At 46.8% G+C, this 23,964-nt stretch overlaps 1 protein-coding gene across 10 annotated transcripts in view; it reads left to right on the forward strand.

Annotated features, from left to right (window-relative positions):
* The window catches only part of PITPNM2 (phosphatidylinositol transfer protein membrane associated 2), a 140,340-nt gene that overhangs the window by 81,571 nt on the left and 34,805 nt on the right, over positions 1–23,964 (forward strand). Inside the window, exon 1 of one of the 10 annotated variants that reach the window (XM_038574862.1) lies at positions 19,989–20,011. The exons of the other annotated variants lie outside the window; for them this stretch is intronic. The gene's annotated coding sequence lies outside the window, so the exon portion shown is untranslated. Of the gene's footprint in view, positions 1–19,988; positions 20,012–23,964 lie in introns of those variants that run through there. 10 annotated transcript variants of the gene reach the window in all.

Consider the following 23,964-nt stretch of genomic DNA (forward strand, 5'->3'; position numbering starts at 1 on the left):
TGGTTCACTCTTCTGCAAAACGCCCAAAAGGAAGGAATGAGTAGTTTTGGTTTATAACTACTTGAAAGAGTGCAAACCAGGGAATGAGCCTGGATTGGGTTTTGCTGCCCTGACAGGAGGGCTCATGGCCCAGCTCCTGCAAACCCTGGATCCCTTGGGTCTGTGCAGCCAGAGGGTCCCAGTTCCCTTCCCAACACCAGGTTCCCACCTGGGCCCACTGCCTTGCCCACCCCCCTCTACCAGTTAATTCAGGACAAGCAGATGGCTCTGTTTTCTTTTCCTTCCTGCTCTTGCGTAGCCTCCCGGGGCTTGTTCCTCAGCTCTGGTGGGTACAGGGTCGGAGGAGCCTCGGAGGCTGGCTACAGTTAGCCGAGTGTCTGGGTATCTGAGCTCTCACTGCCAGTACCCATCGCCTCGATGGACCCCGGGGCACCCCAGCTTCAGATCCATCAGCCTGTGGAGGTGGAGAGGATCCTTAGTAAGTGCTGGTCCTGCCTTCCACCTGCCCCTGACTCCACGTAGGGTCTGTCTAGGGCACTTGGTAAACAGTTGCAGGATTAAAGAGACCACTTTCGCTCTTAGGATCTGTCCTTTCTTTGCTCTTCCCAATGTTCCTGTGAGGAAAGGATTAACACACATACTTCCCTCTTTGAGGATCTGAGGCTTCAGAGCACCTCGACTTACCCAAGGCCAGCATTACCAGTCCATACCTGCCTGGTCTCCACTCAAGGCCAAGGACTGGAGCTCAGTGAACAACGAACTCCTGAACCACAGAGCCCTGCAGGGGAAGTTTTGACACATGCTCCACTCTCTGGTTGTTGACCTCATTCTTAATGAAATCCTGAGGGAGCAGCCAAGTGCATGTGACCCCTAATTGGGCTGAATGTGGAGAGAGCCAGATCTCGAGGCCTAAGTGGTAGGTGGTTACCCCAGCACCTGGCCCAAGGCCAAGGTAGACTGGGACAAGGTCCAATGGCCCATAGGATTGAGAGAGAGCAGAAAGACTTTGAGCCTTTCTCTGCTAACCCAGGAGGACTTGCTGGAAGAGGGGAGCAAGTCAGTTCTATTCTTCTATGCTTGAAGTCTGGCAGAAGGAGGCAGCAGCATGGTCCTGGGCCTCTTGGTGTTGGCAGGAGCTGCTGGCACAGAGAAGCCAACCAGGCCCCTGAGGGCACCCTCCAGGGCGAGGTTGGCACTGGAGGGCACCCTCCTGTGGCACTGTCCCTACATCTCTCTACTCAAGTAAAGCCTTCATGGTGAGTGGCTGGCACAGAATACTCTGGGGAAGCTCTAAATCGAGAGTTTGTCTCCCAGGCAACATGAACAAGAGGTACAGCTTACACTGCTCCACCTGGGTACCCAGCACGGCCCAAGAGCCCTGGCAAAGTTCAGGTGTTAGCTCTCCTTCCCAGATGAATAAGCACAGTCCAGGATTATGTGACTCATACAAGTGGCTGAGCTCAGCCTGATGTTCTTTCCGTTGACGTTCTACTACCACCTTGACCTGAGGGCCAGGGTCTGGGACTCAGTCTTCGAGGACCTCAGAGCTGACTCAAGGAAGCATGATAGAACTTGGGACTGGGCGATGTTGTTCCAGGAGCCAGATGGACCTGGGAGCAGAGTGGTGTAAGGTTAACACCACAGGGAAGAGCCCCAGGGAGAGTCGGGGGGCCGCACAATGGCTAGCGGGGGGGCATGAACATGTATTAAAAGGTGTCCCTCTCTGATTAACTTCTCTCTACTTCTTTTAATCCTGCTTTCATATTGTTTACACTGACATTCACAAGTGTGTATGTTTGTATCTGTCTTAAAATCATCATAGTTGCATACCAAGACAATTATGTAGACAGGGTTCGTGGGGAGCCCCAACACTGGCTCCCCCTGCAGTATACTTCTGCAGGGGAGGGGAGCAAGATGAGGGTGGCTTAGGGGCTGGCAAGAAGGATATTTTTCCATCTAGGATCTGTTGAAAGAAAGGATGGGTCTGGTTTTGAGGTTGATCAGATGATCCCGTAGCCTGATCTACCCTCAAAGTGATCCAGAAACATGTGAATCTAAGCAAAGTCTAGTGATGTGTGATTAATTTACAAATAGGCATGCAGAGTGGGACATTGTGTACACAGGAGCCTGCTGTTCCTGCAAAGCTGTGTCAAGATGTCACCAAGCTGGGTTTTATTTTAGTACCAAGTTATTGTATCTGTTTAGCACCAAGCCCATGTGGTGCCATGCACGCGCTGGGTGGCCGAGCTGATGGTGTTATCGCCTCCGGGAGGGGAGAAACCTTTGAGGTAGTTCCAGGCCCTGTGCAGGTGGGCCCAGATTTGTTAGAAGCCCAGAGCAACTTCCCAGATTTATAGAAAGTGTCCATGTTTCTAGGATAAAGTCTCCAGACGTTGAAAAGTCAGTGCACTTCCAGAACACTGGACTTTACATTCTCCCATGTCTGCCCTCCACCCCATCCAGCTGTGTCCTCCCCTAACCGGATGACCTCCCCATGACTTAGTGGACTTAGGAGATAGATTGTGAGATTTCAGAATAATTATACCAAGGAAAACACCTTAGCTGATTAGAAATTTTTGATCATTTTTGATAGGGTAGGGTGAAATTAATCTTAATGCCCTCTTAGAAGAAAAGGTTTACTCAGCAAGTGAACAACCACACAGAAGGTCAAAAGAAGATGCATCATTCTATGATTAGTCAGGACTTTTCTGATTGTTAATAACAGAAGTCCAGTTTGAGCTAGCTCCAGTGATAGGGGGCCCTGCTAAGATTGCTCACTTCACCATAGAGGGAGGACAAGACAGCCAGCCTCTGCAGCAGCTGGGGTTGCAGATCCAAATGCCACCAGGACTTGTACTCATGTTCGGTTCCATTGTCCCAGACTGGCTGCATGGAGAGGATACAGCTGCTGATGCCTTTTTTCCTTTGCCACCGGGGAAAGGACCACCTCATGTTCTCTTTGACCCCAGGCTTAAAAAAAGGTCCCTGGCATTTTAAGCAGAGGCATGATCACAGTTTGCAGGTTGAGGGCACACTGCAGCCTTCCCTTCCTGCTCCAGATCCTTCCATGTGATAGAATAATTATTAAATATCCATGCAGGCAAAGAGATGCCTTTTTAGTGCATAAGAAACCACGAGAAGTTAGCAAAAGATGGAATTAAAACAGAATGAGACTGAGGAAGGAAACAATGGTCAAACTGTACCCAGGAGGGAGAGAAGATTCTAGGTGTGCTCCAAGCCTAGATGTGATGTAGAAGGACCAGGAAGGGGTTCTCAAGTGACCTACACAGTTTGGTGGGTAAATGAGGAAGTAGAATGAATGCAGCTATTAAGTTTCTTGTTGGGGAAGGAGAGGTGGACCTTTATTAAATCTGGGCCCTCTAGAGAATTATATGTTTAAGTATGTGGGTTTAAATATTTAAAGAGGATCCCTGGAAAAGGAGTCCACAAACTATGGCCTGCAGGTCAGATCTAGCCTGTGCTCTATTTGTGTAAATAAAGTTTTATTGGAACACAACCACACCCATCTGTTAGTATATTTTGTGTGGCCCCTTTCCTGCTATAGTGGCAGAGCTAAGTAGTTACAACAGAGACTACATGACCCACAAAGCCTAAAATAATTACTATATGGCCCTAAATGGAAAAAGTTGCTGATCCTGGTCTAGAAAAATGAAATTACACAAAGTGTCCAATATGGTATAGAAAAAAAAAGAGATATATCTAACAAAACAAAATGAATCCAATAGAGAGCAAAGAAGAAGAAGAAAGGAAATAAATATAGTAAACAGAAAATGGAAAGAATGAGTCTAAACATCAGTAAGCACAATGATTGAGAACGGAGACAGTCTCTCAAAAAAAGCTAAATAAGTTTTTTTTTTAATGAGATTGAAAAAGAAAAATGAAACTTATGGAATTTAAAAATATAAGGATGAGGAAAGAAATCTCTAACAAATAGAGCAAAGAAAGCAAATGAGCAATGTTAATATATCAGATGAAAGGGAAGTAAAATGAAAATATATTGGGGATAGAGAAATTGCTTAAACTGGTAAAAGGAATATTCCACCAGGAAGTTAAAGTTAAAAGCTGTGGACTTGGGGGATCCCTGGGTGGCTCAGTGGTTTAGTGCCTGCCTTTGGCCCAGGGCGCGATCCTGGAGTCCCAGGATCGAGTTCCGCATCGGGCTCCTGGCATGGAGCCTGCTTCTCCCTCTGCCTGTGTCTCTGCCTCTCTCTCTCTCTCTATGTCTCTCATGAATAAATTTAAAAAATTGAAAAAAAAAAGCTGTGGACTTTCTGTACTTAACAATGTAGCCTCAAATACAGTAAATAGAAACTGATGGTATCATGAGGGGACAAAGTCTTGAGCTCAGTGATGTTGAGATTTAGTCACCAAGGTATCTACACAGATGCACACAGATGATAACATTGTATAGAATTTAATACACACACAAATAAGTACAAAGAAAACTAGGGAAATGTGATTAAAATCTGTAGATTTTGTCAGTGTGGGTATCCTACTTGTGATATTATAGTTTTGTAAAATGTTACCACTGGAGGAGACTGGGTAGTGTGCAAGCGATCTCCCTGTATTATTTCTTACAACTGTATGTGAATTGACAAGATGTGAATCTTCAAGAGGAATAGGTGTACAAAAAACTGAATAACTTTTAGTTAGACGAGGGAGTCAGAGTGAAAAATTTAAACTGCAGTGTTTTAAATGAGCTGTAGGAGCCTTGAATATAAAAACCTACAGAATGAAGCCAAATCACTACTCAAAGGACAATCTGTAGCCCTAAATTCAATTATTAAGAGGCAGAGAAGACAAAATTATAAAAATTAATGAAGTTCACTTTCAATTCAAGAAGCTAGAAAAATAAACTCAGAGAAGGTAAAAGGATATTGTTACAAATGAAGTCAGAGAATGGCATATAATTCATCAATAATTTTAAAAACGTGTTCTTCAAAAAGACTTATAGAAGAGACCCAGCTTTGGCAAGTCTGATTTAAAAAAAAAAAAAAGCAGAAGGGACAAACAAAAAAAGAGAATATAACTACAGAGGAGATTTTTAAAAGACTATTCTATGCCCCTTTATGCCAATTAATTTGAAAATCCAAGCAAAATATAGGACTTTCTAAGAAAATAAAAACTTCCAAAATTGGCTTCTCAAGAAAATAAATTTGCCCCTAATATAGGGGTAAAATTTCCTAAACCTTCAAGGAATAAACAGTCCTCACGTTATGGAAGTTGTATCAGAGCACACAAAAAGGTGTTATGAGTCCTCTTTCAAGGAGCCCTGGTATCAAAATCAGAGGATAACTCAGCCAAGCCACCGGCCAGTCTCACTTCTGAATAGAAACCTAAGATCTTTCTGGAAAAAAAATAGTGGCAAATTTAATTCAGCCAGATATGAAAAGAGGAATACAAGCATGATCTAGTAGGATTTATCACAAGAATGGAAGGAAGATTTATTATTTAAAAAAACCTTTTCATGTAATTTACTGGTATTGACTGTTCACTTTTTTTTTTCTAAGTATTTAAGTCATTCAAATTTAGGACTGTTCTCATAGAATTGACGAATACATGCCTTTGGCTTGCTGCTGAGGAAGTCCTGAGAGAACTCTGTCACACTGTTCTTTGCTGTGTACTGTCCCTGGAGGTACAGGTGAGGCTGCAGGGAGCCTGGTCCCTTTATTGGGGTGACAGAAGGAAGACAATGTGCTGTAGTGAGTAGAGCAAAAATTCTAAAGCCAGGCCAGGCCGTGAAGAAAATGTAGCGTTTATAAGGTCTAAGCTGTTCAGAGAGGTTACGTACATAAACCCTGATGGAAAGAGGGTGGTTTGAATTGAGTCTTCACCCCCCACCCATATATCTGTGACCTTATTTGGAAATAAGGTCTTGGGGGCACCTGGGTGGCTCAGTGGTTGAGCACCTGGCTTCTGCTCAGATTGTGGTCCTGGGGCCCAGGATCGAGTCCCACATCAGGCTCCCTGTGGGGAGCCTGCATCTCCCTCTGCTTGTGTCTCTGCCTCTCTCTCTGTGTCTCTCATAAATAAATAAATGAAACCTTAAAAAAAAAAAAGAAAAAAGGAAATAAGGTCTTTGCAGATGTAATCTGGTTAAGGTCCTACTGGAGCAGGGTAGGCCCTAAGTCCACTGACTAGCATCCTAATAAGAAGGCCATGTAAAGACACAGAGACCCAGAGACAAACACGGAGAATGCCCTGTGACTGTGGGTGCAGCCACAAGCCAAAAAATGCCAAGGATGGCTGGCAACTTCCAGAAACAAAGAGAAAGGCATGGAATAAGGAACCAACCTCACTGACTCCTTAATTTCAGACTTCTGGCCCCCAGAACCACGAGCAAGTCAATGTATTATTTAAAGCCACCCAGTCTGTGGTGCTTCGTGACAGCAGCACCAGGAAACAAATACACTTGTTATCCAGCCTGGAGGTGGAACAGAGTCTAAGGGTAGCAAGGGTGAGCCCAAACCACCAGGTGGTTCGGACTGACTGCTAGCTGGCAGTGAGGGTGTTCTCAGATGGGCAGTTAAGTCCTCTCAGAAAGAACAGACCCCTGTCCTGAGTCTCAAAGGATTTCTACACACAACTTCCACGGAGAATGAGCAGTTCAGAGTCAAAAAAGAAAAATAAGCCACGCCTAAGAAGAGAGAAGGCAACATGAGCCAGAGCCAGACAAAATCAATTTACAGCAGAAACAGACCCTTAGGACCTCAGATATGGCCATACTGAGGCAGGAACAAGGAAAATAAATGTTCGATGCATTTAAATAAATAGAAGACATAGTTGAAAAACCATGCGGGGAATAAAAAGCCATAAAAAATGATGAAGCAGATTTGAAAGAGAACCAAATAGAACTTTAATAGGAGAGTAGTCATGAAGAAAGGGTTAGTAACTGGAAGCCAGACGTGGAGAAACCACCCAGAATAGGAAACTTTGGAGAAGATAAGACACATGGACAAGGAGAACACCAGACTTTCATCTAATTAGAGTTCCACAGAGGGAAGAGAAAAATAAGGGAGAGGCCATGTTTGGGAGAACTAATTGCTGAGAATTTTTCAGAACTGATGAAAGACAGAGTAGGAATGAGGAGTGCTTTGGAGAGAGGAAGGAGAATGCTGGAGAAGTAAGTGAGATTCAGCTCATGAAAGATGGCTAATTTGTCTCTAAGGTCCAGGGCTTAGTGCAAGATTCCAGCCCTGCTCCCAGAATGACTCCGGAGATGGCCAGCCCATCACCCTGACTCCTTTCCAATCTGGGTCAGTTCTTCCTACCCACTCATTACCCTGAGTGAGAAATGAAGGATCCTTGTGCTAGGACAAGGTATCAGTGAGGAGTGGACCTTGAGAATCTTGAAAACATTGTCCCAAATCAAGCAGGGTCCTTTCTCTGCACTGCCCAACTCAGGGGACCACCAATCTTGTAGTCCATGAGAATGTCACTTGTGAGAGTTGGGCAGTACACAGCCTGTGCAGCTGAACTGGGCAACCCAACTACCTCTGATGCCTTCTTTTCCTGAGTTATATGCCCAAGGGGTTTTCCAAGTTTGACCAGAGGGTTTTTTTTTTTTTTTTTTTTTGTCCTTTGTGTTTTCTTTCCTCCCTCCCTCCCATGATGGGATGGCATCCATCATCGCCAGAAGGATTTTATGGAGCAATGAAGAGAAGCTAATAGCTCTGCAAAGAAGAGCTGGGAAATTTTCCAGGCATATAGTGTTCCCCGGCAGCCCTGGGAGGCCTGGCCACATACTTACTCAGTGAGATGGAGCAAAGCCTGGGCAGAATTGTACAGACACATGAATTTGCATGTGCACACATGCACAGCTACCCCTGGGGACACCGGCCAGGCCTTTTGGCCCAGGATCCAACCTGGCCTGCTTGCTCCCTACTGAGCTGAGTATTCGGACCCGTTGTCAGTAGCCTGAGGCGCCTGGGCCCTTGCTTACCCAAGGGCACCATAGATTAGGCCCTGGATCACAGGCCAGGAAATATGGATTCTAGTTCCTTCTTGCCCTAGACTCACCATGTGGCCCCTTGGAATGACTCAGTCCCTCTCTGGGCTTTCCTCTTCCTATCTTTCTGTGGCTACTTCCAAGCACTGACTTTCTAATGCAAACATGGCAGCCTAGCATGATAAACTGCCATGCACTGTGCACATCTGAGGGGGTTGGCAGCTGCTCTCAGGTGACTTGACCCACCCGGCGTTGCCAATCTCATTGGGGCCAAGCTTGTCTCTTCCAAACACCTCCTACTCTGTAAGAAGGGGGCTTAGGTGTCCCTGAATACCTCCCATGACCTCCATGGAGAACAGCATCCAGCCCTCTGTCTATCTCCAGTTTATACCCTTGCACACACTCTTGGGGGAAGGCAAGTCTGGCTCGGTGAACAGTTTGAGTCACAGACGCTGTCAAGAAACTGGGTTTGTTATTCCAGGGACGTGGCAAGGATCGCGCGCTATTCTTGGAGAATCCTTTAGTTGCTCTGAGGAACAGCTAACAGAGCAGTTTGTAATTAGCACTTTGGCTGCTTAGTGGCATTATCTGCCTGAAGAGGGGTTTGGGGAACATTTACCGAGCAAACCTTCTCAAGTACCTACTAAGTGGCAGGCCCCTGCTCCCCAGGGGGGTGTGGCATCTGGCCTGAGGCCCAGATCTCGACAAGGAGCCAGCTGTGCCAAGGCTGGGGTATGGGGGTTTAACCGGCTGGAATCAGGAACTCGCCTGGCTCATTCCAAGAGAAGGAAGTATGCTGGGTGGCTAGAGCAGGGTGAGGCCGGCAGGCTGGCCTGGGGCGGGGTGCGGTGGGGTGTCAGAATCTCCTTCCTTTTTAAGGATGAATAATATTCCCCGACAGGTCTCTGATGACTCAGGCCATGTCTGTCTTCTCGTGTGGCCTGGAGGCTCCCTGGGGGCTCTGTCTTGGTCCTCTGGACCCCTAACACCTGTATAGACCCTGACATCTGGCTTAGTAAGCACGGCTGGATGCATGCAGTTCAGAGGGGCCCGGGTATGAGATTTCTTGCTGAGAGGCAAGATTGGAGGGGTTTGTTGAGACTAGAACTTAATGACCCTCTCTGCCAAGTAATGAAGTTGAGATTTTAACCTCAATAAATCATCCAAATTGTCCTCCTTGGCAACACAGTAGATTTGGGCTGGAACCAGGGAGTCTGTATTTTGAAAGAAATAGCCACCTTCATTTCCAAGATTGGTCAGAAATATTAAGCTAAAACCAAGTAAATACTGGATGGAGTTTATACGGGTTTTCCCTTGGCTCCAGGGTTTGCATTCACTACAAACTAATCCAAAATAGAAAAAAATATTTTCTAAATCATGCATCTTTGAGGGGTCTTGGGCGGCTCAGTCGGTTAAGCATTCGGCTCTTGATCTCGGCTCAGGTCCTCGTCTTGGGGTCCTGGGATGGAGCTCTGAGTTCTCAGGGCTCTGCTGTCAGCCGACAGTCTGGTTGGGCTTCTTTTTCCTTCTCCTTCTGCCCTTCCCACTGCTTGCGCTCTTTCTTTCTCTCTCAATAAGTAAATAAAATCTTTTAAAAAAATAAATCATGGCATCTTTATAAAAAGATGGTATAAAAAGATAGTATGGACACTATCCTGCTTGCTCCCATTGTATCCTGAGTCTGATGCAGCCACCATTAATCCATCAGTTAATATCTCTGGCCTTGAACACGCCACTTAAATTTTTGGTTCCTTCCAAAACCAGGGCACACTTGTCTTTTCCACCTTGGAGGATTAATCTGAAAAAGTGAGACTATGAAGTGAAAAGCTTTTATAAACTGTAAAATGCTATTTTTCATACCAAGGGCATATATTTATATAAATTAATGTCAATTTAGGTGATGATTCTTCAGTTCTTAAGCTGTTTCTACCTTGACTGCCCGGAAAGATAATCTTGACTCCAATACTTACTTAGTGACGGGAGGATGAGGTACTAGTTTCCTCAGCTATAAAAAAGGACATAATAGCCACGAAGTAGAATATTATTCTGCTATAAAAAGGTAGGGGGCACTAATCCGTGCTACAGCATGGATGAGCCTCATGACGTGAAGTGAAGGAAAGCCAACACAAAAGGCCGCAGGTTGCACGAACCCATTTATGTGGAACATCAGAAATGTCCAGAATAGGCAAGTCCACAGAGATAGCAGATTTTTTAATTTTTTTTTAAATTTTATTTACTTATGATAGTCATACAGAGAGAGAGAGAGGCAGAGACATAGGCAGAGGGAGAAGCAGGCTCCATGCTCCAGGAGCCCGATGTGGGATTTGATCCCGGGTCTCGAGGATCGCGCCCTGGGCCAAAGGCAGGCGCCAAACTGCTGCGCCACCCCAGGGATCCCGAGATAGCAGATTAATGAGAGCCAGGGAGCTGGTGGGGGCAGGGGTGGGGACGGAGAGTGCATGTTAATGGGAACTGGGTCTCCTTTTGGGGGGGAGATGTTCTGGAGCTTGATAGTGGGGATAGTTGCACAACCTGTCAAAGCCACTGAATGGAACACTTGAGAAGGGTGAACTGTATGGTGTATGAATTGCTTCTCCATGAAATCAATAAATGGTGATAATACATCTCATGCAAGGCATTCGTAAGGGTTAAGTGACTCATTTATTCACGTAGCCTGACAATGTAAAATGGTTGAAGGGATTTCTAAGCCGAAGGAGCAAGCAGAAAGTCTGGCTTGCCACATGCTGGAATATGGGGTGTGATGAGCCCCTGCCTGGTAGGGCTTCCAGGAGCATCAGCATTGGACAGACTGGACATTTCCTCCTGCATTCTCCTCCCGGTGTGCACGAGAGACTGCTGTGCAGGGTGGGCAGGGAGGGTAGGCTTTGGCCCCTCAGATGCTCTACAATGTATATCTTTTTTAAAAAAAAAGATTTTATTTTGACAGAAAGAGAGAGCATAAGCAGGGGGAACGGCCCAGGTAGAGGGAGAAGCAGGCTTCCCGCTGAGCAGGAAGCCTGACATGGGGCTCCATCCCAGGATCCTGGGATCATGACCTGGGCCGAAGGCAGATGCTTCACCAACTGAGCCCCTCAGGCACCCCTCCAATGTGTATGTTTAAAGAGTACTCCATGGGCAGCCCAGGTGGCTCAGCGGTTTAGCGCCGCCTTCAGCCCAGGACCTGATTCCAGAGACCTGGGACCGAGTCCCACATCAGGCTCCCTGCATGGAGCCTGCTTCTCCCTCTGCCTGTGTCTCTGCCCCCCCCCTTTCTCTCTCTCTCTGTGTCTCTCATGAATAAATAAACAAAATCTTAAAAAAAAAATTTTTTTTTTAAAGAGCATTCCATCTGGTTACTGGGCTCGGCAAGTTTGGGAGCCACTTGCCACGGTTTCAGACGCCATGGAGAGCTGTGGGGTGTTTCTCAGAGCTAAAGGCTTTCATGCTCTGCTGCACCTGTACCTTGTTGGGCTGTAGCAGCTGCAGAGGGAGCCGTGGGATCCCATGAGTGTGGTAGGCTTCGCGGGGCAGAAGTAGGGACACCGGCTTCTAAGCTCCAGCATGAGGTCTGTGCTCCCCTAGATTTGATGTCAGCCCCACAGTGGGTTTTACAGGTGGCACAATACCAGCTGTGTTTTTTGTTCCAAAAAACAAATCATAATTTGTAACCAGTGGCTGATCAGCTTGGAGCCCAACTGGAATCTTGCACATGGTTGGTTTGTTGGTGGGTGAGTTGGCTGAGCTAAGAGAACCTCGTCCAGGCAGAAATCTACTCGAGGGCTGTGCTACCTGCCTACCACCTGCACATGCTCCATCAGTGGGTATTAAATACAGGAATTAATAAAAGTCTAGATGTGATGAGGACTGAGAATTAGCTTAGCCACTCTGGGGCCCTGACCAGTGCAGTTACAGTAGGGTGGTGGTTGAAAAGAGATTGGGAAACGGAAACCACAAGTATAGCTAAGTCTTATGAGGATTTTTGCTGTGAAAGGGGGAGCAGAGAAAGGAGGTGGTACCATGAGAAGAGAGTGGGGTTAAGAGAGCTGTGGGATTTTGTTTTTTGTAAACCTGTGAGCTGTTATTTGCATGTTTGTGTGCTGATGTGGGGGCTCTGGCAGAGAGGCACCAACTGATGATAGGTCAGCTGTCCGTAGGAGCCACTGTAATAGAGGCAGCAGGTTTGCTGGGTTCGATGGTGGGAATTTGAGGAAAGACAAGGATCAGAGATAAGGTACACAATAGGCAGCAGGCTTGCTGGGTGGCCCAAGAAGAGCCCACCTGACGTGTCCCATAAAAACCTGAGCCCCAGCTGGCCCAAAAAGTAAGCACTCAGCCTGGTTAGCTTCATTTGTCACTGATGTTTAGTATATGTTATTATCACGCTGTCATTATGGTCATCACCAGTTTTGGTGCAAATCCCAGCTCTGCCCTCAGCAGCTCAGGTGCCCTAAAACTTTTGTTTTCATCGTGGGTTGATGAGTGGAGGTGCTTTGGGGCAGTGCCCACAGCGCAGCCATTGCCTGCTGATGAGCCAAGCTCTGTGCCAGATACCAACGTAACCAGAGCCCCACATGCCTGGAGGTGCTCCTCACCTTCAGACTTCTGGCGTTACTCCCCCTTCTTCCACCTCAGTAGCTAAGGAGCATTCTCTCCCAGAGGTGTGGCCTCTCCAAGACCAGCATGCTCTTGGAAGGCCTAGACACAGGACCTTAGGTGAGTGACATGTGCTCTGCTGACATAGAATGATCTGTGTATTGCTGCTGAAGTGGTAGCACTGAGGGGAGGTGACCACGGGGTGGAAGGCCCCTGAGCATTCTCCAGCTAATGGCTGTGTGAGCCTCAGCCCACAACCAGGCTGTTGGTCAAGGTCCCTCTAGGTTTGTGTTTCCTGTGGCACGTCTAAGCATGCAGGGGCGTTCACTTTAAATGGTGCAGGCTTGTTTGAGCTGTAGTGGGTTCTCGCTGCGGGGAGCACCCCCTGGAGGCCAGAGTGGTGATGGCCACAGCAGCAGTGACTGGCAGGGTCCCTGAAGGACAATGAGTAGAGAGCAGGAGGGGAGTTCTGGTTAGAGGACCTGGCTCTCAGTTTTAACTTCCTCACATGCAAATCTCTCCCCTTTTCCCGACAGACAAGATAGGAACTTACAGACCTGGCAAGGGTGTGGGAATCAGGAACTTGGGGTGCCGATTGCCCTTGGCTGTCCTTGAGCACAGCACCTACCTTCTCTGGGCCTACCTTGCTCTCTGCATCATAGGAATGAAAAGCTCTCCCATGAAGCCCCCTGGCTGCATGCCTCAAGGAAGCCACTGTCCCATGGTTTTTGATGGTCAAGCCCTGCAGTGGCTTGGCAGTTGTCCCCAGCTCAGCACTCTCGGCACACAACCAATGAGATTTATGGCCTTCCCTGGGATGTTAGTGACTGTAGGGGGGCCCAGGGCTTTGAGGCTCTAGGAGTCCTTGCTTCATTGCTCAAGCCAGGGCAGGGGTTGAAGCTTGGTCCTCCAGCTCTTCACATCCCTGAAATCCAGGTCTCAATCTCATTTTTCTGAAATATTTTATACATTTATTTGAGAGAGAGCACAAGCACGAGAAGGGGCAGAGGGAGAAGGAGCAGCAGCCTTCTCACTGAGCAGGGAGCCCCACATGGGACTCAACCCCAGGACTTTAAGATCATTACCTGAGCCAAAGGCAGATGCTCAACTGACTGAACCACCCAGGTGCCCCTCAGTCTCATTTATAAGGTGACTGTTAGACTGGAGTGGGGGGTCTTTACCATTTCCTCCAGAGAAATCTTGGTGGAAGTCTACCATCTACCAGCTAAAGACAAAACACTTCAGCGGCAGGGATTGGATCCCCCTCCCCCAGCTCCTTACAGCTCAGACTTTCCTGGGGGATGTGCCTGCCTCCCTGCTTCTACTCCCAGGGTACAGAGAGGCAGCTGATGGGCGGCAGTGGGTGCCAACTTCGTGCATACTCCCCTACCCCTGATGGGGCTGATACCTGGGGCCTAAGGAACTGCTTCTTTCCTCTGTGTACTACCCCCATTCATCTGGAGCTAGCCTTCCCTCAATGTAGATGGTGGGGGAAGAGCTGCCTATGTAGGGGCCGATGAGGTCCTCTTACTTTGACCTCTGATTAGGAAGGAGAAACTTGGAGAGCCCAGAGCAGAGGAAGGAGACTTTCCTAGAGGATGTGGAGGAGAGACCCAAGAGACCCAGCAGGGATGTTCCAGCTGCACCAGGGGCCTCCTCAGCCCCCCTCTTACCTACCAGCCACCCTCCACACTGTCACAAGCGTCTAGGCAGGCTCTGATGGCCTGGCTCAGAGTGGGTTCCAGACCTAATGGCCAGAATGAAGCTGAACACTGTGTTTGGACAGATTCCATCCTCCGCTGTCTCCGCACAGCCTTGCTCCTAAATTCCATCTGTGACGTCAAACCCCAGCTAATCATGGAAAAACAGATTTAAGTTCAGTAAACTCAATTTTCTTCTTCCCCTCCCAGTCAGGGTGTCTCACCATGCCCTTCGCTCAAAGAGGGGTCTTGCCCACCATTTTGAGCCCAACCCCAGCAACCTGCCAGGCTTTACCCAAGTTCCTCCAGCGTGGCCACCCTGCGCCTTTCCCCATAATACCTGAAGACCCCAACCTAGGAGGCCCTGAGACATGTCCTGACCTTGACTGCTCTTGCAGAACCAGGTTACTCGTCAACCTGGAGGCCTCTTTTGTCTTCCTCATATGGGTTCTGATGGGACAGGCTGCCTCGGGGGGTGGGGGGTGGGGGTAGTGGATGACATCCCTTCCCACTGCCTGCCTGTGCCAGAGCCCTGGCCTGGAGCAGTCTGGGCCATGTGCCTCCTCCAGGGTGGGGTTCATCCCCCATCACCATGCCAGCTGGCTCTTGCTCTGATATCATCTGACCCTCCTGTTCCTTCTAACACACGGGTGTACATGGTAGCTGGGGTCCTCTCTAAGGTCATGAATGCAGGGGTTCTGGAAAGCCAAGTGCTATGTATGAGGCCCGTTGGAAAGTCCGTCCCTATCCTCCCTGCAGAGGGCCTGGGGGCATGTGCATATGGGTGCGTCTGGGGCACAGCGGTCACCCAGATTCCTCGCCCAGCTTCCCTCACAGAAAGGCCTCTGGAGACATGTGTTTTTCTTTCTTTCCTCTCACTGCACCAGGCACTGAAAGCTGCCCTGTGGAAAGCAGTAAAATATAATTTTGTCTAACCCATCACGACTACAGCGGGGACAGAGATGAAATGTGTGTCTCGCACGCGCTCAGGCAGCCAGAGTGGGTATAATGAGATTGTCTGCGGGTTCAGCTGCTGGCTGAAGGGGGCTCAGGGGACAGGCAGACACACGTCACACTGCCTTCTCTCATTAGGGGCCTGGGGCCCGCCTGCACTCTCTTGCTTCGGGCTCAACCAGGAAGAAAGCAAGGGGACCCTGTCATGCCTACCAGGTTCCCGTTCAATCTCTAAAGCCAACCAGGACCTGCCAAGGGGTCGTTTGTCCTTTGGACATCTGTGCCCTGAGTGCTAGGCTATCTTTCCCTGATGGCAGTGGGCTTACTGTCTACACCTGGGGTAAGCAGCACAGCCAGAGAGCTCTCTAGGCTCGGCATCAGCATTCCTGACCCTGCCAAGCACAGTAGCATCACCTAATTGGTAGCTGAGTACTGGGTGGAAGTGGGCTAAGCATTTTATGTGCATTATGTCATTTAATCCACAAGACAGTCCGACAGGGTAGGTGCTATTATTCTCACCTACTATTTTGCTATTTTGTAGAAGATCAAATGAAAGATCAAAGAGTTTGAGCAATTTGTCCACGGTCACAGCTGGGAGGTGGTGGAAAGTCTGGCTGACTCAAAGTGCATGATTTTTAACAACTGCATTGACTGTCCTTCTCTAGCTGGTACTCAGACTAGGGCTCAAACTCCACTTGCTGCTGCCTTATAAAGAAGAGTACAAATAAAAGTTGCCCCAAATTCCATGGATCTGAAATAACCCTCACCAGCATCCAGTGAGCATTATTTCAGACTCTATACAGACACATACAGAGTGGTGATAAACTTTAAAAAAAAAAAAAAAGGTCTTACTCAGCATGCAGTTTTAAAATAAAAAATCAAATGTACCTGGGTGGCTCAGTTGGTTAAGCGTCTGCCTTCAGCTCAGGTCATGATCTTGGAGTCCTGGGATTGAGTAACATGTCAGACTCCTTGCTCAGCAAGGAGCCCGCTGTTCCCTCTCCCTCTGCTGTTCCCTCTCCTTCTGCTGATCCCCCTGCTTGTGCTCTCTTGCTCTCTCTGTTAAGTAAATAAATAAAGTCTTTAAAAAATAAAATAAAAATCAAATTTAATTTTCTGAAATTTAACTGAAGATAAATCCATTTGCATGTGTTTGAAATGGAAGGAAATTGCTAAACTTCAGAAGCACATTTCTTCATCTTTAAGTGATAACAGTTCCTAAAAGTTCCTTAAAGTTAATGCGGAAAAGAGAAAAACGTTTTTTTAAGAGAAGAACTTTTAAAACATCTTTATTGAGATACAATTCACATACGATACAATTAACTCATTTCAAGTGCACAACTCAGAAATAACACAAGACTTTTGGGGTTTTGTATACTACATTATTACTTTAAAAAATTGTAGTAGGGGATTCCTGCGTGGCTCAGCACTTTAGCTCCTGTCTTTGGCCCAGGATGTATGACCCCCCCCCCCTCAATCTGGGGTCCTGGGATCAAGTCAGGCTCCCAGGATGGAGGTCAGGCTCCCAGGATGGAGGCTGCTTCTCCCTCTGCCTGTGTTTCTGCCCCTCTCTGTCTCTCTCTCTCTATGTCTAACATGAATAAATAAAATCTTTAAAAAATTGTAGTAAATATATAACATAAAACTTGCCCTTTTAAACATGTTAAGTATACAATTCCGTGGCATAAATACATTTACAATATCGTGCCACTACCTCCTCTACTATTTCCAAAATCTTTTCATTCCCCAAATAGAAACTCTACAACCAGTAGATAATGCCTACCCAATTCCCTCTCTTGCCAGCCTCTGTTAACCTTTAATTTACTGTCTGCAAGAAAAACTTTTAATAGGTGGGAATCATTTCTTTAAATGAACAAACTTTATTTTTTAAAGCAGTTTTAGGTTGACAGCAAAACTAAGAGGATAGTGCAGAGAGTTCTCATATACCCCCTGTCCCACACATGCACAGTCACTCCCCCTAACAATATTCCCCACCAGGGTGGGACATTTGTCACAATTGATAAGCCTATATTGGTGCATCATTATCACCCAAAGTCCATGGTTTGCATTAGGGATCACTCTGTGTTGTACATTCTCTTTTGGCAAACATATAATGATGTGTACCCACCACTGTAGTATCATACAGAATAGTTCCACTGCCCTAAAAATCCCTGTGCTCCCACTATTTATCCCTCATTAATTTTTTAATCTATGCAATGGACCAGCTTTCATGCCTTCTGCCTCTGCTTTTTCCAGTTTCAATTTAGTGAAAAATTTTAGTTATATTATAATTTGTGTGCATCATCAAGGTTTTTATATTCTATGCAATAAGATAATTGCCCCAATTTCAAGAATGTTAATTCAGTATTCACTAGGATTCCTCCACTGATGAACTTCTTTTGATTAATTGGATTTCAGCATCAAGTAATTTTTTAAGACCTTAGAAATGCCTAAACCTCTAAATTTATGTTACAGAATGTCCATTAACTTTATTTATTTTTTTAAAATATTTTATTTATTTATTCATGAGAGACACAGAGAGAGAGACAGGATCACAACCTGAGCTGAAGGTGGCACTAAACCACTGAGCCACTCAGGCGCCCCTCCATTAACTTTATACTCAAGGGACAGCTTTGCTGGGTATAAAATTCTGAGTCACAACTCTGTAGATATTGCTTCACTGTTTTCCAAAATTGGGTTGCTGTGGGGGCTTCTGATTCTCTTCAGTTCACCTCTCTGCTCCCCTAGTTATATGGTTCTTTCTTTATCCTTTAAGATCAGTAACTTTTTTAAAAAGATTTAAAAATTTATTTTGGAAAGAGAGAGAGCTGGTGGTGTGATGGAGGGGCAGAGGGAGACAGAGAGAGAATCTTAAGCAGGCTCCACATTGACCATGGAGCCTTATATGAGGCTCCATTTCATGACCCTGAGATCACAACCTGAGCCAAAACCAAGTGCCAGACACTTAACCGACTAAGCCACTCAGGCGCCCTGAGATTAATAACTTTTTAAGGATGTCTTGGTGTTAATCACACCATCAAGTTTTCCTGGGCCACAGAATGGTAGTTAATTTGTAGAGTCTTTTTTTTTTTTTATTTCAGGGATTTTTCCATTATATGGTTTACTTTTCCCCTGTTCCACTATTGTATTTTCTTCACCAATTATGTATATGTTCCTTTTGCCTCCAATGGCTGTCATTTTTGTCTTATTAGTCTTCTGCATTTAATCTTGTGTGATTTCTTGCAGCCCACCCACTACATCTCTAGTTGTTCACGCTCTGCTTTGTCATTTATTCATTACTCTTAACATGGCTTTTAAAAAATAAGTGATGTATTTATTTTTCTTTCTCATTTCCCCCTGAGCTCTGCTAACTCACCTTTCAGCTTTCATCTCTTTCTGTTGTCAAATAATCTCTTTTTAAAATTGTGGTGTCTCTTTTCTCCCACCCATCTGCCTCTACCAGTTCTTATGAGAGTATATCTGTAATTTCTCAGGTCTGTGATTTGTTTTTTCTGAAGTCTTTCTGTATTTCTCTGGATGACTCCTCATGCTGTGTGTCCTTCATTTTCCCCCCACCCCACTCTTAATGCTTAGGACCCATGTGAGTTCCTTTGTGATTATTATTCTTTAGCTACCTTCTAAATAGCAGCCTGTGAAAATGTGGGGAGTGGTCCAGAGCATTCTGCAGCTGCATTATGGGCTTACTTACTGTCCAAAAGTCTCTCTCCCTGAACTGTTATTTATTTTCTGCCTAGGGATTCTCTCTCTCTCAGGCTTCAGGGTTCATATGGTCATAATGGTTCTGAACAAAGCTCTTTCTATTACTGGCTATCTATGTTAGGATCAACCCCTCACTGCCCCTTTGCTCTCCCCACCTTCACTTCACTCCCAATACCTCCCTTAGCAGGAAAATGAGATTCTGTCATAGAAATGGCATGTTGGTATGATTTTCCATCAATTCCCACCCATTTCCACTCCACAGTGTAAAATTGCATCTCTGTATGTACTCAATTATTCACAGCAGCACTATCCACGTCAGCATATGCGCATCAACAATGGAATGGTTGGATCGATTATAGTACCTCCACCAATGAAATACTAGACAGCAATGAGAACAGTCTACAACCACATGCAACACTTTGGGTGAATGCTGTGAACATGATGTCGGTCAAAGGAAGCCAGAATCAAGAGCACATACAGGATGCTTCCATATGAAATTGCTCAAGACAGATGGAGAATAGCAATTCATCAGCTTCAATCTTATATAAAGTGCAAAACAGGCAAATGGCTGTCTACAGTCGAGGAGATATGACTAGAAGGGAACACATGGGGAGCTTCAGGGGTTGTTAATTTCCTGCTTCTTGATCCTTGCTGGTCCTATGGGTGTGTTCAGTTTGTGAAAATATATCTATACTTATGTTAGATGCACTTTTTTGTATGTTTGTAATACTTTAATTAAAAATTTTCTTCTGAGGTGTGCCTGAATAGCTCAGTCTGTTAAGCATCTGCCTTCAGTTCATGTAATGATCTCAGGGTCCTGGGATGGAAACCCTGCTTCTCCCTCTGCCTCTGCCCCTCCCCACCTCTTTCCCCCTGCTCATGCTGTCCCTCTTTCTTGCTCTCAAATAAAATAATAAAATATTTAAAAATATTTTTTTCCTTTTGGAAATCAAAAGCCAGGGAGAAGTTGTTCCCTACCTGGGGTGACATCCACAGCCCTAGTTCCTCATTCCAGCAGGAGGATCATGGCCGTGACTTTCAGGAAGTGATATTTACTTGGGAGTCCAAGGAGGAGGTACATGAAGCTCTCAGCATATAACTTTCTTCCAGTTCAGACTTTGTGGTGTCTGTGGCTTGGGGGTGTAGCAGTTTCCTTGTTTCATCAGCCGTGGTGACTTCTCTGTAACTGTAGTTGGTGTTGTTTTTGAAGGAAGGCAGTAAAACGGAAATGGTCCTACTCCACCTTCTTCAACAGGAAGTCAGGATGGATTGTTAAACCCACTGGCATGGGTGTAGTTGTAAAGAAACAGGCCTGATTTTCCAAACTAAATAAAATGCTGGTACCTGTTGAGAATTCTTTAGAGTGATCACCGTGAAAGACCACACCCAAAGTGGCCAGTGCTCAGAGATCACCCATGGCTATTACCTGAGTTCTGCTTCTCTCCCTGGGAGCTTCCTGAATGTGTGCAGAGCACTGAAGGCTTCCCAGAGGGGAGTTCTGGCAGGCACAGAGGACCACTGGCCTTTTATGGGGGTTGCTTCAAAGGTTAACATTTGCTTCCCTGTGGAAATGCTGGTTGTGACCTTTATGCTTTATGGTCACACCTTGTCTGGGGAATGTGTCTCATCGCCCCCAGAAGGAGCACATTCCTGGAAGCAAGTGACCGGCTCTTATCACCTTGCTCCTGCCTCACCCCTGGCACTGAACTTCATGGGTGCTCAGCCAGGGAATGACTGGGTCTCAGCCTTGAGTACCATCCTCTCCTATGGCCAGTGGCTGCAAGGTGGCCTCATGTGTTCACACCAGCCCCAAACCTGGGATGGGGCATGACAGTACTGGAGGGACACCCCTTGGAAGTCCCTTCAACAGCATGGCACATTTGTGCCTTGGGGCCTTTGCTCAGCTTGTGCTGTTCCTTCTCCTGGAGCATGTCCTCCTCGTACCTGCTCTGCTGAGGGATCCCAGGGGTCCTGAGGTCCCAGAAAGCCCCGCTCACATCACTTGAAAGCTCCACCTTCCCTGAAGCCTTTCCCTAGTCTCCTCTGCACTGACAAGACCCCACCACACCTGGCTGGTCCACTTTTCTCATCTCAGTGACACTGGTAACAGTAACACTGAAAAGTAGGTGGTGTTATCCCCATTTGCTGTGTGGAGAGACCGAGGCTCAGCAGGCACAGCCATTTGTCCTGGGGTACACATGGCTAACAAAGGCTCTGTTAGGTTTTGAAGTCCTGATCCAGAGTGGAGCACTACCCATGACATGCCGTCTCATGTGGTCGCTCATGGAGTTCTGATCCCTCCCTCCTGTTCTTGGTCATCGTGCGCCCTAACTGTGCAGTACTCTGTTCTTTCTTCTGAGTACCTCCTGGTATAGCTCTGTGGTGACTCTAGGGCAGAAACACAGCTTCTCACCCAGAGGCAGATGGAGCTGCAGCCTAAGCATCACAGGGTCTGCTGGTCTCCCGGCCACTGTGGGGCTGGCGCCCTTGGCCAGCCCTAGGCTTCGCCCCCAGCTTTGAATGGACAGTTGGCCAGACTTCTGTGCAGGCGAGCGTGGGCAGGTCATTTTCCGTGGAGCCAGTAAGGCTGCCAAGGGCAAATTGCTTAGACTACTAGAGTTTCTTGAGAACTTTGAGGGATTGCATCCAACTTCTTTGTTATTGAGGCGATGATGGGACTTGGCCAATATCACTGCATTTATTCTGTGTAAGCAAAAGAGTACTCCTGAGGCCCCACAGACGTAGGTGTGTGTGCAACTGTGTCGTGCAGGGCATAGTGCCTGACACCTAGCATCTGGCTTCCTCTTCTGTGACAGGCTTCTAGTACCTTCCAGGCAAGGTGATCCTGGGGCTTTAATGAGGACCATGTGGAAAAGTTCCAGAAGCATGGCCCTCATGGAACCTTGTTCTTCCTTCTGTCTCCAACACTCATTTTACTGAGTTTTTCCCAAGCATGCAATTTTCTCTCCTTTGTAGCAGGAAGTTCCCCAAATCTGGTGCCTGCCCTACCCTCTCAGCCAGTTGGAAATTCATCCACATGTCAGCTTGTATGTCTTGCCGCCTGGCTGATTCCAGTCTCTCGTGGGAGGAGGTGATGCTTTGGAGGCTCTGGACCATCTCCTTTGCCTCAGCTTCCATCCAGGCTTGAGCAAAGACATGGGGGCCTCGGGGCAGGCGTGTCTCAGAGCCAAGAGGGGGCAGCCCACGGCCTCTGTTTTCTCCTCCTGCAGTGTCAGCTTGGGCCCAAACCCACATGCCCTCTCAGCTGTGGGATAGACCCACCTTGAAGGAAGGTCAGTGATGGTCTGTTTGCACTTGAGCATGGCCTCTGGAGAGTTCAGCCCCTCATAAGTTCAGGGCTTTGGGTTGATCATGCAAGAGACAGGACCAGGAGGAGCAGTATAAGTATTTGGCGGCATTTGGACAGCTTGCTCAGGAGGGAAAGTCCTTCCCAGCAAGAGGCCTTCCAAATGCCGTGATATGCGACCACCACCCAGAAGTGGAGGAGGGTCAGACAGGGGGCTCATGTGTGTATTGATGTGTCTCAGGAGCATGATGAGGAGTCTCTGGGCCACAGAACTGCCTCATTTGGGGTCTTTCATGCCTCAGGGTCTGTCTTATCTATGGCTAGCAAATGTAGGACACAGTTTTGTGGGTTATGTAAAGTAGATGAACTCTAGCTAAAAGATGTTTATTTAGGGGGCGCCTGGGTGGCTCAGTCCGTTAAGTGTCAGACTTTTGATTTTAGCTCAGGTCACAATCTCTGGGGCATGAAATTGAGCCCCACATGAGGCTCCATGTTCAGCAGGGAGTCGGCTTGAGATTCTCTCTCTCCTCTCCCTCTGCCCATCTCCCCACTCATGCACATTCTCTCTGTCTCTCTCTCTCTGTCTCTGTCTCTCTCTCTCTCTCTCTAAAATAAATAAATAAATCTTTAAAAAAAATAAAAAGATATTTATTTGGATTGTATTTAAAACAACCGGATGTGTGAGAGCTTGAGTTTAGTGCTGGGGGCTCTGGGCTAATATCCTACCTGCTGTGCAGACATGAATAACACGGGGATCATTTTAGGCTAATAACACATCTCTGGCTTATTTATATAACATCCCCCACCCCTCAGTCTCTCTCCCTAGGTGGTTTATTAAAGAATTTCTTCCAGCTCTACGTGCCAGTTATCCCAAGCATTCTGGTGTATTCTTTTCCCTCAACCTCATTAGATAGCCATTAACGCCTTAGTGCCTGGGTGATGCTCAGACAGATGTGCCCCAGGGAGGCTGCCTGCCTGGTCGGACCCTTGCTCTTACACTTAGCCGGTGTCACCGTGAATCTTCACTGACTGCTGTCCCCAGCGTGGTCCTTCTAAAATGCTATCCTGATTCTGCCACTGCCTATCTTGGAAGACTTCACTCACCTTCCAGTTAGCAGTGTGCCACCTCTCTGGGGGATAACCACACATATTTACAGCAAAGCCTCCACCATCCAAGGGATGGATTATGACAGATAATTCCATTTTCCAGATCACTAAGAGCATGCCTCTTCAAGCATTGTTTGTTTTTAAATTTTATTGATTTTGGTGCAAATCATCATCAGATGTATTCTTTGTCATCTTAAATAGAAGCTGTTATGAGTACATTGTTTATTTTTTCAGTAGCCTTATTGAGGTATAATTCACATGCTCTGCAGCCTGCCCATTTACTTTATTTGTCTCTTCTACTTCCAAGACCAAGTCTGGTGTTGTCAATAGAACAGGTGTCAATAAATAGTCCTTGGATTGAGCTGGAACCACACTTAAGATCACCTGTCTTGGATAAATCGGGATCCTCTGCCAGGAAACAGCCATGCCCTCTCTGCCTGGTGGCATGAGCAGAACTGACTGCCCCAACACCAAAGAGTCCCAGGCTGCTGATTTTTAAGTTTCTCATGTGGTTTTTTTCATGCTTTTGTTTGTCCTCCCTTCTTTCCTGTGGCTAGCTGTGGTCACTATGTCTACCCCTAGTGACCTCTCAGAGTACCGGGCAGCTTGCTGGA

Source organism: Canis lupus, chromosome 26, assembly GCF_011100685.1.
Source record: "Canis lupus familiaris isolate Mischka breed German Shepherd chromosome 26, alternate assembly UU_Cfam_GSD_1.0, whole genome shotgun sequence".
Classification (NCBI taxonomy): Eukaryota; Metazoa; Chordata; class Mammalia; order Carnivora; family Canidae; genus Canis; species Canis lupus.